This window comes from Nipponia nippon, unplaced genomic scaffold (assembly GCF_047370975.1).
Source record: "Nipponia nippon isolate SJK-2023a ecotype South Korea unplaced genomic scaffold, ASM4737097v1 scaffold_6, whole genome shotgun sequence".
NCBI lineage: Eukaryota > Metazoa > Chordata > Aves > Pelecaniformes > Threskiornithidae > Nipponia > Nipponia nippon.
The window spans coordinates 28,802,960-28,818,931 of NW_028262380.1; the positions used below are offsets into that span (position 1 = coordinate 28,802,960).

The following is a 15,972-nucleotide window of genomic DNA, read 5'->3' on the forward strand; positions in this document are numbered from 1 at the left end:
GGGAAAAAAAAAATCACTTGACGTCTCCAGTACTCCCATCATGGCCAGAATGCTGGTCCCACATCGTGTTAATCGCAGTGCAAATCAGTCACTGGCAATACTGCTGGCCTGAATTTATCTGAAGCTGTCACAGCTATATGCCAGTTCTTGGCTGATATATTTGCCAGCTCATGGTTGATATATCAAGGAATCCCTCTTAGGTTTCACAGTTTTCCTTCCTGCATAGAAGCGTGTCAATCCCTTTTATTTATTTTTCTGCATCTGCAATTCAAAGAAGCAGAGGACTGGAATAAACACCAGAGGAAACTGGTATTTCCTGAAAGAAACACTAATTGTACTGTTTGAAAGAGAAGCCTGACTCACTCTTTGGGAAGTGCAGAAGTACACACAGGTGTACAGTTTGGATACTTTCACACTAGGGTTATCAATGACCCAGGAATAGTAAAGCAGCTTTCAAGACTGCTAAATTGAAATTATAAAAGTACAATCAGGACAGGAGTGCATGTACTAGAGACTTGGTAATACCTGACGGAGTATTGCATGTTACTTGAAGGCTTGCAAAGCTAAGCAGATGCAAGTCATCGATACTCACCATCCAAAACAATAGCTCTGTGTTATGGAGAAGCTGGCACTAGAGTCATTGAGAGGAGGTGAGTTTTACTGTCTACATGCAGATTCTTGAACAACCTGGCTTTGCTCAATAAGATTCTCCCATCATAAAGCTCTCAAGCAGTGCCTGGGGAGCAAAAGCCCACAGCCTGGGGCAGGGGTTGCAAAGTAGGTCTGCACTGGAACTAAGAGTTGTCTTGCTTCCCTCCTGCTGTCTGCCTACACTAGACCGGTAGCTTAGAGGTGGTACTGCTGGAGAACAGAAGTACCACATCTTCAATCATTCCAAGCGTAACCATAAGAGAATGGTCCCAAGAGTAGAACAGAGAATTAACTGCAATTCACAGAGGCACCATTTAACTCTCCTGATCACTTACTTGCACTGTCACCTGTTTTCAACGGCCACTTCAGTACCCTTCCCTTCTGTGCATCATCAACCACAGACACTGATAAGACAGACAGGTAACAGCCAGGCTCCTTCTCACATTCCAGTCACCTCCATTTCTTTTGTGGGAGCTTGTTTCCATCAATACGTTTGCATAATACCTTCTCTTCCCCCCACTTTGCCTGTCATCTAAGTGACCAAATAAGACCTGTTGCTATTTAATCCACTACTCATGTCCCATTACAGTGTTTATTCTAGAATAAAATTATCTATACTATTTCAAATGGTCAAAACATGTAACTGTTTAAAAGTCTACTGGGCAGTCTCTTTCTTGCCACTGATAAGCAAAACTTCCAATACTTCAGGAACCTTAAGTTTAGAGAGAAACCCAGTTTCCTTGTGAGTATTACAACGTACACATAAAGCCCAACTAGATAACATTGTAAGATATCACAACATAGCACTGCATAACAAACCCCAAAAATATGGGTACACTTTTTATTAATTCTCTGGAAACCACCTTCGAAGCGCTCAGAGCACGGAAATTAGAAATGGTACTTCTAACATGCTCCACAGACAACACATCACTGAAAAGTGGTTGTTCTTGCATAATGTCATTGTAACGGTTTGGATTTGTGTTCTTGAATTGAACGTCATCCTTGAAACATACTGAAATAAGCGTGTTCCACGGAGAGAGATGCTACATTACACATGGAAAGGCAGGGGCTTTCGCCACTGCTAAAGCAGCCTGTTAACCGTTAATACTCAGTCTAACAGTGCTTGGAGCAACTTAAATATGGGAGACACAAAATCTTCTGGATCAGTGCTTAGCTCCAATACCTTATGCACCCCAGAAGCCCTAAGGGAAACACACTCCAACTCCTGTTCCCAGGAGGTTTTGCAGAATCAGCGTGCACCAGCAAAACAAGAGGCGGGCAGCCTGCCTCCCTGCTCCCTTTTTTAACAGGACAGCTGTATCACTCCTGCTGTGAGTGGCGAGCACCCAGCTCCAGGCCCTGTCAAAGCTGAGCAGAATGCACACTTGTTCCCAGGGTGGCCTCACCAGCACATTGCCCACCACCTCCCCTCAAATATCCTTTCCTTGCTCTTGCCTTACTCAAGACTATATCATGACAATAACTCATTCTCCTCCTTCAAAGGACTCAGGTGTGTCTCCTTTTTGGTTCCTCCAGTTGAAACGTTTCTAGCAAAAATTCTTGTTATTGGTTGTATACATATGATCCCTATATATTCCTCTATTTAATGTTACATAGATAATAATTTCTTCCCACATTAGTCTATTCCTCCTCTGTACTGATGCCATCTCACAACTCTACATCACCTGAAGATTAGTGCAAAGGTCACTAATAAAAACGTTAAATAAGGCTGATTCCATGGCCAAGCCTTAATGACCCAAATTCTGTTGACATCAGCAGAAATAGTAAAATGCGACATTCGGTTTGTACGAAGCAAAACATTCCACAGACATTTCAGCTACGGTGCATACCCCTAGTAAAAAGATATTGTGATAATGACAATCTGACCAACAAAATTATATACATATGTAAAGCACTTGCTGCCTTCCAAAATTATTTTACTTTGTCTTTTCAAAAATAACAGCAAGAAACACAAACCTACTGCCTATCAGTAACTTTTAGTTTGGGGGCAGGAAAACAAGAAATAAAATATGAAAATCAAATGGAAGACAAATTAAAATGCAACCCAAGACATAAAGGGATTATCCAAGTAAAGATTCCTTTCCGAGGGCAAGTCAGGAAACCACTCAATTATCCTGAGCCAACAGAGAGCTGCTGTGCTAGTCCAGATGGGGCTCCACAGGAAATACTGAGTCCACATTTTTCACGTTCGCACTCTAGATTCAGAAAGGATCTGATTTTCTGGAGACGTTTCAGTGAGATTTTTGGAAGACATTTAAAATGATGTAGCTTAGGAAACCAAAATGGGAGCCTGGAAGCTACCATAAAATGCAGTGTATTACAGCATGCAACACCAGCCTTAATACATTTGATAAAGATTGCCTTTCTATAAACACAACGACTTGCTGATTACATAAATGACACCTCACCCTTCCTTTGAAATAACCATTCTCACTTATTTCAGCCAACTCCACGCTACGCAACCACCACCAAACCACAAGTTGTAAGTACTTTGCTTTGCTGTATCCTCCTTCAAGAGGAAACCTGCTTGCTGTTGATTCTGTCAGGAGAATTAAGCATTTGAATCTTAACTGGCAGAAACACTGTGGATGAGAGTTTCAAAATCCTGGGCAACCTGAGAGCACAATTCCTGTCCATGCATAGACAAAGTCCTCAAGAGCTCTGATAATAATCTAAGAATATATATTTTGTTATAATTGTAGGACATCTTCATTGGATAAAGCTCTGTGGTTGGCCAAGATACATTAATGCTAAGAATCTACAGCACCGATCTCCTATTTGATTTTTGACAGACAAGATCGGCAACAGTGAAAGCTACGTTTCAGCCTGTAGGGGACTTCAAACATTTATCACCGAGACTTCGATTTAGGGACACTAAAAGGTAGGATGTGCCAGAGGTAGACAGGTGACTGCACTAACAAAGCCAAGGAACTGACCAAACATAGGGAAATATAGACTCCAGTCTTTTTCAGAAGAGATTGATAATCACTCCTTCTTTCTGTCCAAATGAATATTTCATTAGTCCATAAAAATTAAAAAAAAAAAAAAAAAAGAGGAAAAAAAAGGCTCAGTATAAGAGATTTAGAGAGCTCCATCCTATGCATTAGCATGCTTTACTGGAGAAGCAAGGGGCCATAGGGTAGACAGGAGGTTCAAATTCTGTCAGACAGCGAAATAATTGAATCTGTTCCCATCTCCTGGAGAAGTGTTCCAGTTATTAGGCATGGGACACCCATCTCCCTCCCTATTTGTTGAAAGCAGCTGGAGCAGGTTGGTTGTAAATAGCAGCTCCTGAAGGCCAAGCTTACACATCCCATACTAAAACTAAAGAAACAAGCAAAAACCTCACTGCAGTTTACCATCAAGAGGTGCAGTCAGATGATTTACAGCTCAGAGCAGAACATGTCAGATCTTTGCAAAGATGTCACAGAAATGACTGGTAATTCCTATCACTTCAGCTAAGAACTGTTTTAGTTCTGGGGTTTGATTGTTCTGCCCACCCTCAATAATAATAATAGGCACATATTCTAATCGGTGGACTTAGTATGACTTCATCTTAAGGGTCTTTTCCAACCTAAATGATTCTATGATTCTAACTTATGTGAGGTGATAATAGACTTCCACCACATTTGGTACTAAACCCATTAAAAAGGCACTGGATTTGGAATAAAATAATCTAAACCCTCTATTCTGTAGAGGATAGCTGTGTTCCCTGTAGTTTGGAGAGTCAAGGTGGAAACTGTTTTATCACGATGAATAAAACAGCATGCAGTATGCAAAAAGCTTTTGAAATATTTACTGTATTAAGCAGAGAGATCTTGCTTTAAACTTTAAGCATCACATGCTATTTTGCACGGTTTTTATCTTCAAAAGAACTGAAGTGGGGAAAGATACATTCAGTACAAATTCTTCCTATGTAGAAAGTCCTGATGTAAGATGCCTTTTTGCTAGCCCCAGAGCAGAAAGTCCATTTTACTTGACATGAAGACTGGATAACTAAACCAACCTCCTTGCAGGTGTGTGTAAAATGTGGTAAGTAATGCTGTATCCTTCCCTTGACAAGTGGATTCGCATGCAATTGGCCATGAATAACACAATGAACGATGCTCTTAACACACTTCAGGATAAATCTGTACAATTTATTGTTAAATACTTTGGCAGATTTGTGGAGCAAGTTTGGTGGTCAGCTTCTGTGACAGAATGTATAAAAAAAACAAGAACAACAAATGTATCACAAAAAGTCAATTTGCACATCATTTGCTTTTCCATTTAAGCTCAACTTTGATGGATACTGCTGTTTACTACCACACTAAAATGATGCGCAAATATGAGTCAATCTAAGCTCTTCAATATTTAACAAGGTTTGCACACTATAAACAGCTGCTCACATAATGTGGAAATTCTGAAACTTTCTCTAAGCCTACATAAGCCTTGACTTGAGCCAAAAAAATAAAGTACTGGATTGTTTTGTATGTATTACCAGTTTTTGACAAGCAAGCCAATTTTGCACTTCAATGAAGTCAAGATTGCGAATTTAGCATGAACTGAAGTAGCATGCAGCGGCTGAGCTGAGATTCATGGGAAGGGGATCATCAGCACAGCAATATACAATACTGAACTGACAAACTTAGTCATCTTGTTACAGAACAAAGAAGGCTGGTAACAACCACAGTACACATTCCCTATGATAAGGCCAACCTAGAATCTGTAAAACAAACAAGAACATTATTTAAAAGTCACATGCCAAGTCCTGGGGAGAATGCAGCAATGATAAAAGTGATTACCAGGGCACCAGGCAACTTTATCTTTAGGACTGTATTTAAGAACGTAAGCACTGAGAACACTGCAAGCTGTGAGAAAATCTTGTGTTGGTACAGCACTGGACAGAGTTACCTCCTTCATACAACTTAAGAGCATCTTCCTATAGCCTGTTAGTGCTCTACATAGCAGCTTCAACTCAGTCTCTGCAATTTTAAACTGCTTCATAGTTTGTATGATGGATACATTCTGTTGGGATTTAAATCCAAAGTAAGCAGTTCCTACTGCATGAGCTAAGAGACAACCAGGAGTACTACACATTAAAACGATGGCCATGCATTTGCAATATAATTCAGAGCTATTCTTCTGATCTGCCTCAGCACATCTTGGAAAATAGTTCAGCAGTCCTGGGGTTAGATACATAGACACTTCAGAAGACCTGCGTCAGCCTCATCCTATAACAGACCTTCACAGCAACACTGTGCAAGGTCCCAGCGCTGCTTTTGCACCATTTGTTTACTGAAACAGAGTTCATTGCTGCAAGCCAATGCATTTTCTAGATCCTTAGCACATCTTTCACACAGGATTTCACTGAAGTGGTATCTCTCTCTGGGACAGAGGCAGTACAATATTTAAAGCAGTAGCTTCTGCTTTCTCAGGGATAAATTCACAGCAGAATTTACAAGTCACAACACCACCAGCTGGTACCAGTCTTAGCTGGAGAGAACTAACACTTCGACATCCAGCAAGCAGCTGTCGAGGCTGGGGAGAAATGCCCTGGGTAGGATCAGAGCCTAGATTACCTGCCTTTGCAGAAGCAGCCATCCAACTCTAGCCAGCACTCTCAGCTCTGAGCTCTTTCCTGAAGCTAGATAGCAAAGTCACGCTGAAAAGACACACACAAAAAGACTCTGTCTTTCTCTATAGTAACCCAGAGACCAGGATGGGAACCTAGGTTTGGTGATAGGAGACCTCTTCTCAAATCTGCCCAGACCGTCGCAGGGATATCAACACAGGCTTCCCTCATCTCAAGCGCTTCCGCACCAGGCCACTGGACATGGTCCTCATTCCTTCTTACAGATGTTGCATTCTGCACACTTCAATCTCACCCTCCTGTTGCAGTGCATGCACAGACAAGCTGGCTCCAGAATCAATTCTTCTTCTACTCACTGGCCCCATATAAATTATTTAACATAACAAGAGCAGCTTCAATAGGAACTTAACATCGCATAGACTACGTAGCAGTCTGTTTACTAATACAATTCTCCAAAACAGAAGGGGCAAGACTCAAGCCTCCTCAGGCTCCCACGTGGGGTTTGTGGGAGGCTGTATCTAATAGGCATGCTGGCTGTTCAGATGAAACAGAGTAGGCATTTTTCCACCTAAGATGCATGGCAAACACTTTGGAAGCAGCACGTCAGTTCTGTACATGCCTACCCAGGGAAATTTAGTAATTAAGCCTTTTAGGTGCCTAATCACCATTTTGGATACTTAATCTCCGTAAGTAAAACAAAACCAAAAACCAACCAACCAACCAAAAAAAAGCAAAACAACTCTGAAAAGGGTACCACAATCAAAACAGTTTTAAAATTGCGCAGAAGAACTTTAATTGCTTATTAGAATAATAAAGCATATAACAAAGAGGTGTTACTATAATGGAATGAAAAGTGAACAATACACAAACATCTTTATGCCTCACTGTTAATTTTGCAAGGCTAAGATTAGAGCCTTCCATGACAGGACTATTAAACCTTCAACAAGATGCAGGTAAATTAATATATAGGAAGGTCAGTGATGTGCTATATGAAAGCATAGGTTTCCCAAATTAGGAGATCTCAATTAATTCAAACAAAAACTCATGCAAAAATTGGAAGGCTTAAAGCAATCAAAAGTCTGGCATTACTTACTGTTTAGCTGCAACACAAAAATTGTTTGTGTGGTAATTTAATATTTTCCTATTAAACTCTACCATAGTGTTTTTTTATCCTTACCATTCCCTTCCTAAGGAAACAGTCTGTTCTTCTAGGAGGACATTATATAGCCTGCCAAATTCACACCATTTGACATTTACCAGGGAAGTAGCATGTTGTCATCAGTGTAAATAATGCTGCTTGTCCCAAATCCCACTGAGTCACCATATTGCCATGCTGCTAGCAAATGCACAACTTGGAGGAGAAATCTACCATGTTTTACTATTATGTTGTAGAGCCAGTCAATCAAAATTTTACTGGAATAGTACTAGAGATTTTGTTTTGCCTTACAGAGCCCTGGAATATTATCAAGTAAAAGCTCCACCTGCCACAAAATACAATGAATTCTAGTCCACAGGTTTAGCAGTGCAAAGAGCAATGCAGGTTATTCGGGGAGATAAGGTATAAGAGCCAGTGCACCATCCATGCTGCTCATTTTGCAATCAGAATCATGTGATGGGAAGGGAGGAGAGGTAAGAAGAGCACTCCATTTTATGTTCCACCATTACACATGCGTAAAAGTGCACGATGCGGAAGAAAAGTGAATTCAAGGTTATAAAGAGACACAAATTAGAAGAAACTTTTTTCAAAAAATGGATGCCAAATTTATGCCAAATAAATCCATCCACCTCTATGGTGATTAAGAGCCATATACATGCATACATACATACATGTAGGTATGTGTATGTAAGTACGCGTGTATATGGTTCTTAAGCACTGGTGTGCACAATTCTTAAAGATTTTATTTATATCATGACAAAAATGAAAGCACTGAAAACGTAACTACAGAGAGAAAAAAAATAAATCTATTAGAATAGGTTGTGTGCTAACCAGCTGCGGACATGCTCTGTATAACATCTATGAAAGGAAGAACAACTGATTAGGGACCAAAGACCTTCATTATTTTCTGTATCTTTCAATTTTCAGCGACCTTAAACCTGTAGTTAAATTTGCTTCAGTAGTTTGCTGAAAATGCCTTGAACACTCATTGCCTTGTAGATTTTCCCAAGCCTCTCAACGTTTATTTCTTCTGACTCCAATTTTCCCAGTGTAAAAATGAAGTCAGCTAGAAATCTCACACGCAGCTGTGAAACTCAATTGCAATTTAGTGTCATTGGGCTCACCAGTGTTGAAAACTCTTTGCAGAGGGGAAACAAAACTGAAATTTAAATATAAATACAGAAAAAAGTTTAAGCAGAAAATATGAAGAGCCTTGTGTTCAAAGGCATCATTTCATACTACTCAGCATAGGGAAAACTATAAACTCCCTGACAATTTGCATTATAAGGGATGCCGAACAATCTGAAAATCTTACTCCTGTGTCCTGGTTTCAGCTGGGATAGAGTTAATTTTCTTCCTAGTAGCTGGTATAGTGCTGTGTTTTGGATTTAGGATGAGAATAATGTTGATAACACACTTATGTTTTAGTTGTTGCTAAGTAGTGTTTACACTGGTCAAGGACTCTTCAAGCTTCCCATGCTCTGCCAGGTGCACAAGAAGCTGGGAGGGGGCACAGCCAGGACAGCTGACCCAGACTGGCCAAAGGGATATGCCATAGCGTATGACATCATGCTCAGTATATAAACTGGGGGAAGTTGGCCAGGGGCAGCAATCACTGCCTGGGGACGGGCTGGGCATGGGTCAGTAGGTGGTGAGCAATTGCATTGTGCACCACTTGTTTTGTATATTCTTTTATCATTATTATTATTTTCTCTTCCTCTGCTGTCCTATTAAACTGTCTTTATCTCAACCCACGGGTTTTACTTTTTTTTCCCCCGATTCTCTCCCCCATCCCATTGCGGTGGGAGAGGGTAAGCAAGCAGTTGTGTGATGCTTAGTTGCCAACTGGGGTTAAACCACAACATCCTGTCACCATACAGGTTTATTCTGACTTAGTGTTTCTGAAATGCTACCACTTTTTTTTTTTTTTTGAGTACTTAATGTTTGCCCATAAAAAAAAAAAAAGAAAAAAGAAAGAGGAAGGAAATTTCAATTATATCAATACAAGATGCCTGCAACTGACATTAGTAATAAAAGTTATTTTTGTGCTAAACAGGATTGTATTGCTTATTCTAATGACGAAACCGTAAGAAGTGTCTCTTTTCAGTAGATCAGCACAATGACAGAGAAAGTCACTTAAGCATATCTTAAAAATTAAAAACAATAGGGTGTAGTATTTTCTAGAATAACTACTTGAAAGATTGACATTACTGAGCTATGCTTTGGCTTCCAAAATAAAAGCCTTATCCTAATACCATTTAAATTAAGTCTTCCAGTAACTACAGTAAACACTGCGAGGTATTTGAGCATCAGATGAATAACAGCAGAGCATATCCCTCATATTCCCTTGCCTACTATTATGGTACTTCATTATAATTCTTACAGAAAATTGAAGAATGAGCAATTACCACATTTCCTAGTAAGGTTTAGGGAGATAACAAGAAATCCTGCTGGAGTGCTTAGTTATAAAACAGGTGTTGAAACTAAACTCCTGCTTTTTGTGTATGTTTTAAAATAAAATAAAGAAATAGCCCAAACAAAAAGCATTTCCACTATCAATAAGAAAAACCTCATTCCCCAACTTCGAATTCCAACAATTTTGTTCATTTTATCAACACCCAGACTTTTTTTTTTTTTTTTTTTTTTACACATCACAGGCAATTTGGGTGAGAATCTAGCCCCAAACCTAATACTACGTTGCACACTTCCAGTAATTACTCTGCTCACCTTAGAGTAGACAAAGGTTTCTACTTCCAGTGTAAATTTATTCCAAAACTCAACCATGTTAAAGGTAGAGCAATATCAGGTTCTTGGAAAGAGACCAAATTTTTTAATATAACACTTTAATTTGTGCTATTTAGAAAGACATACTATGTGAAATATTAAGAAAACCGTTTTAAATTGTATACCCCACATTTATGCCCCAATTGTACTGTTTGAGCACATATTTGGCTTTATACATTGTGGGTAATGCCAGTTGCTGGGTAGGACTATCTAAGTCTATCAAACCAAGTAAAAAACAAAAACCAAAGAAAAACAACAACAAAAAAAACCCCAAAAAACCCAAACAAGCAATCAAAAAAAAAAAAGGGGGGGAGGGGGGGAAATTGCACAAAACATTGTACCTGAGCATCACAGCTAATAAAATATATTAAGAACCATTTTGGATCTGTTCTATCTACAGGTATCCAAACATTCAAAGTTCCCACTAAATCACTGCAGCGTTACTGCAGGTGGTCATTCTCTCCTATCTTTCAAATAGCGTTCAGTACAAAATATGCCAGTTGTTTATGACCTGCATCTGCTCTCATCCTACTTAAACATGATGCCAGCATATTATGACTGTAAATCACAGACACCAAAAATGTTGACTAATGAAACTAGAGTGACAGAAAATTGTTGACGTGTCAAAGAAATTATTCACATGACACAGCAGCCTCCCTTTGTGTGGCCCTGTCCTTATATTCACATGAACTCTATGCATTTCTTGAGCCTGAAGTCCTTCATTAGGATTGGAGTTTTAAAGCCACTGCCCTAAAAAAAAAAAAAAAAAAAAACCAAAAAAAACCACAAACCATAACACCCTAGGCAGTGTAGAAGTAGTGAAGCAGCAAAAAAATGATTATTATATTTAAAAACTGAAATGCTGTTCCAACTGCAGGACTATTCAAGTCACACAGAGGAGGCAGGCTTTGCATCCACATAAGGAGTTCAGTAAACAGACCATCACCTTGTGGTCCAAGTACCACCATTAAGATCTGTCTGCTCTTAACTCCACATGTGTGAAAAATGGGTTTAGCTCCACTTCTCTATTTACATGGACGGGGAAGCTATTTTTCTACTAGTCCAAGGAAGAAGCAAAGAAATTAAGTGGTAAGTGCATTTCCCGTTACTACTCTAGAGATGGTACATTTTATGCACCTCTCTTCATTACACAATACGTCTACATATTCAAAAAGAAGTTTTGGTTCAAAGGTTAAAATTTCCTCTTTCACTTACAGACTAGGCCTTAGACACAAGACACACACAAAAAACAAACAAAAAACAACAACAACAACAACAAAAGAAGTATCCATCTATGGCCTCTGGATTGTACCCAGCCCACCAGAACAATTCATCTGGCCCAATCCTTGCTCTGGAAGTCATGACACAGGGCATAGAGTTGGGCACAGAGATTAATTGCTCCAGGTGCTTTCATCAGATGCTGCCAAAGGACCCCCACTCTCCCCTCACCCCCATCATGTAACTTGAGCGGTGTCCATCATATCATTAAATGGCAAGTACTCCCCATCACAGAAAATACATCTTAATCACATGAAAGCACATATGAAGGTTGTTCACGTGACAAGGTTTCTTGTAAACTTGTCAGGTACACGTCAGTCGCATATCACCCCAGCATGGCTCCTCCTGGTGAGGAGAGGAGTCTGCATCTACATGGCACTGAAGAGTTTGACCCTTGAGTTCCTCCATTAGATGCTACGGGGTTTACTTAAGGCAACGTGACACTTAATTGGCTTCAGAAAAGAGGAAGAAAGTTCGAGAGTTACCATCTACTTGTGATTGAGTTTGAAGAAATTATGCCATTCAAAAGGCTTGTTTGAGCCTGGCCTGTTTTTCTCAAGTTTCACACTCTTAAACTGCTGAGGTTGAATCTCATGCTAACAGTGTTTAGGAGCCTATTTTTTGAAGACTAATTTTCAGTATCATTCTTCATCTCCAAAATTGGGTAGGTCTTTAAAAATAAACTTCATAGGAATACAGTGAAGCGGAAACAGTGCAGAAGCATAAAAATAGACTCAGGAGTCCAATAACAAACTATAAGTTGTTCATTTCCATCACACGCTGACTTGCAACACCACGTCTGCTTTTACTAAATAAAGAAGTTCAGAACATTTAGGGACAGGTTCATTCATTCTAACCTGAGAGCATTTTACCTTGCTCCCAAGACAAGGATATCGCAGGATACTATGGTGTAAGTCACCTGTCTTGGCTTAGACAGACTCCAGTACTATCTCGCTGTGGCTGATAGAAGGGGTGAGTGAGGTTGTCCAAAGCCCTTGAGAACTCAAGGCAGATCTCAAACAAGCTTGTGTCCTACTCATGGGATGTCTACTGCAGAACTGCACTCCTCCTTATGGAAACACATTAAGTTTATATCAGAAAGTTATAGGCAACAAGAAGAAAGAGTTGAAATGGGGTGGGGAGGGGGACGAGGGTAAAAAGAGCTTGAATAATACCATAGCTAAAACCAAACCAAGTGATAGAGGAGCACACGCTGCACCTGCAGGCACTACAGGCTCACTCCTGCCACCCCCAGCCCTGTAAATTAGCTTGATAACCAGGATTTTTTGTGGGAATTAACACAGTTCAGATGACTTAGCTAACCTCCAAAATTCATTTAATGCTTACTGTAATCAATATATTGACCAGTCACACCCACCGCATGACTCCAAAAAAGTAAATATAATTACACAAACTAATAACTTAGAAAAGCATATAGTCCACGTTTGCTACAGTAAAGATGTATTGGTTGTGGTGAAGAAATACATAATATGAATTAATACATCCAAAATCATTTGATCATAATGATAGGAGTTGCCTTTGATCCAAGACAACTGGAAAAGTGCTTTTGACTGAAAAGAAAAAAACAACCCACCACCAAGAATTCTAATTAGCATGAGTAATATATGAACTGATTCAAGAAAACCCACTTTTAATTCTGTGGTCAGAAATTGGTCACACACATACATGTCAAACAAGGACTTCCAATTATGTGCAATTTATCTTTATTTTACCAAACTTTACTATTAATATGCCTAATTTCTAGCACTATCAGATAGTAAAATCCCCATGTTCTATAGGAAACCCAGTGTCACAGCCCAACTTGCTCCCTTCTAGAACCCCTCTAGGACAATTCCATCACATTACTGGAGAAGAAAAAATAAATTAAAAAAAAAAAAAAATCAAATGCACGTAACCGTCCAGTGAATAATGCAGCATCAACAGCCCATAAAATGAAACCCTCATTTAAAAGTATAGTATCACCTTGTTTGTTTTCCTTAACAGCCTCAACTTTTCAGCTCTGTATTTTTCTTGTTTTCAGGGGACGTATACAGACGGGACCTCAACTATGAAAAGCCAGTGCAGCCAGCTGTATGCCATTCAAGGGCAGGCAAAAGTACAGGGCTAACAGGCACAAGAGAAGGATCTCCCCTTCAAATTATTAGAAGATCCAAAGCAGGCTGCAAATGGTGAGGTATGCACCAGAAAGAACTGTAGGGTTGAGGTATCAGGCATCTTCTTTCCCAGTTTGCACACCCTTCCTCCCTGGGCTAAGTAAAAATTTTTAATTTTAGGAGACTGGCAAATTTACCAGATTAGGCAAAGGCTCTTTGAAAAAAGTTCAAGTTTAAAATAAAACTTTTCCTTGAGCTCTAGCAATTGTATTGTTGACAACAGAATTTCTAGCACAATAGTGGCAATGCAGTACAGACTTTTTTTAAACACTAACTGGGTTAAGAAATCAAAGCCTATCATTTAGCTATGGAGATAAAATGTGTAGTCTTTATGTTAAGAAACAATGCTTACAGATTACATGCTACAGTCAGGCTATTGCCCTGCATTCTTTGTGTACCACAAACTCACAGGGAAGCTGAGATTCTGTTATCTCTGGTAAATCAGCACTGATTAGACAGTATATGCGCAGAAAAAAAAAAAAAAACAAAACCAAAACACATTCATAATAAGGCAAAAGAAAATTCTAGATTAGTCTTTTATAAGCAAAACTAAAAATTTTAAGGACATGACTGTTTTATATGTCAGGTTGGAAAGCAGAGTCTAACAGCCATATCAGCTTCTAACAGACTAGAACAGCCATATTAACTTGTGTTCTGCACAGCAGGAGACCAGAACAGAAATCATCCTCTAGTCATGGAAAGGATTGCAAGATAGCCAAGCCTTTATAACAGTACCTGTGGGCTCACCCTGTACACCTGTCCTGGAAGAGCAAAGACTCAAGTCTTAGCATAAGCATAACTGGAGAAAAAGCCATAAAGAAATAACAGTTCAAGGTACAATCAACATTATCAGTCACTTACATACTCATAACACTAACCTGTAACCCTTCCAAAAAAGTAGATTGCTCCCTTGAGTGCTTTCAAGATCCTCAAACCTGTAAGCACACTACCACATTTATCACAGAGGTATTAATTAAACAGTGGAATAGAACTGTTCACATCTTATTTTACCTAGCTTTCAAGCTGGGTGAAGCTGTGTGTGCTCTGTTGTTGCTGTTGTTAAAAAAAAATTAAAAAAACAGAAAAAAAAAAAAGAGAAAGAGAAGTTTCTCCAAAGCATGTGTGTAAATGGCTAAGCATCATACAAGACTGACTGACAGCAATTCTGACCACGAATCAAAACAGTTTTGTTAAGCCTCCATCATTGCTACCCGAGAAAACTACTATTTTTCCTTTTGCTTTAATCAAATCTTAGAAATAAACCTAGGATGAAACTGTTCTTATGTAATTTGTTGACTTATCACCAAAAGCAGTATTTATTAACATTCCTCAGGAGTGTCCGAGATACTATACTAAACTGCATGCTGTATAATCAAGAAGCTTAGCATAAACTCATGGCACTAATACCTCTCTGTACAAGGCGAACACTACTATAAACATACTTCTTCTTGTCTCTTACTAGCTGCCAACAGAGTGACAAGTAACAAACTCTTCAGGAGCACATCTATCCTTTTAAGCAGAAATGGGAGCTAACAGAACAACACAACCAGGAGACTGAAAACAGTAATGATCTATGGTAGGAGAGCAAAGAGGAAGAAAAATGGAAGTGGGTGGACAGCAGCTGAGCAGCGATAGCAAATGGAAGGGGTGGGAAGGCAAAAAAAGAGCAGATGAATAGGGAAGGAGACAAATGAGATGTGAAAAGAGACAGAAGACAAAATTACCAAGAGTTAGTCTAAAACAGCGGTTCTTAAATCATGGCTCAGCCAAAGGAAATTACAAAGCCTGACAGGAAGAGTAAATTACAATGCTGCTGTCAGTGTCTTACTTCTTGAGCAGTGTTGCCAAGAGTCAGCCATGGCTGGAAACCCCACCTAGGTGTCTCATGAATAAAAGGAGCGATGCAGCAGAGAGTAAGCATATGGGAATAGGAAAAAGCAGGAAAGGAGGATCACCGTGGAGCTCAACTGGAAATGAGATCCGAGCCTTTATTAACTGGTCCACGCACTAAGATAGCTACCACACAGGTCACACTGAATCCAAAGCACTATGAAAGCTGGAAAGCATTTTGTTAAACAGAGCCCCAAAACCTTTTCAGGAGTTGAGGTGAGCTCCTGTGCAAAGATACACAAATTACATAAAAATGAAATCTATGGTGGACACAAAGGTTTCATCCAGCATTCTTCAAAAACTCCTGAAATTGTAACTGATGAAGAAAGAAAACTCTAGATAGGCAATACATGCAATGAAAGGAGAACTGTGATGTCTAGGGAAGTGCTCCAAGGTACAACTGCGATGCTTTAGCTTATTTTAATTCATTAAAGACATTTGCCACA

At 39.4% G+C, this 15,972-nt stretch overlaps 1 protein-coding gene across 1 annotated transcript in view; it reads right to left on the bottom strand.

Annotated features, from left to right (window-relative positions):
- The window catches only part of GABRA4 (gamma-aminobutyric acid type A receptor subunit alpha4), a 50,329-nt gene that overhangs the window by 14,304 nt on the left and 20,053 nt on the right, over positions 1–15,972 (bottom strand). The window lies entirely within an intron of this gene.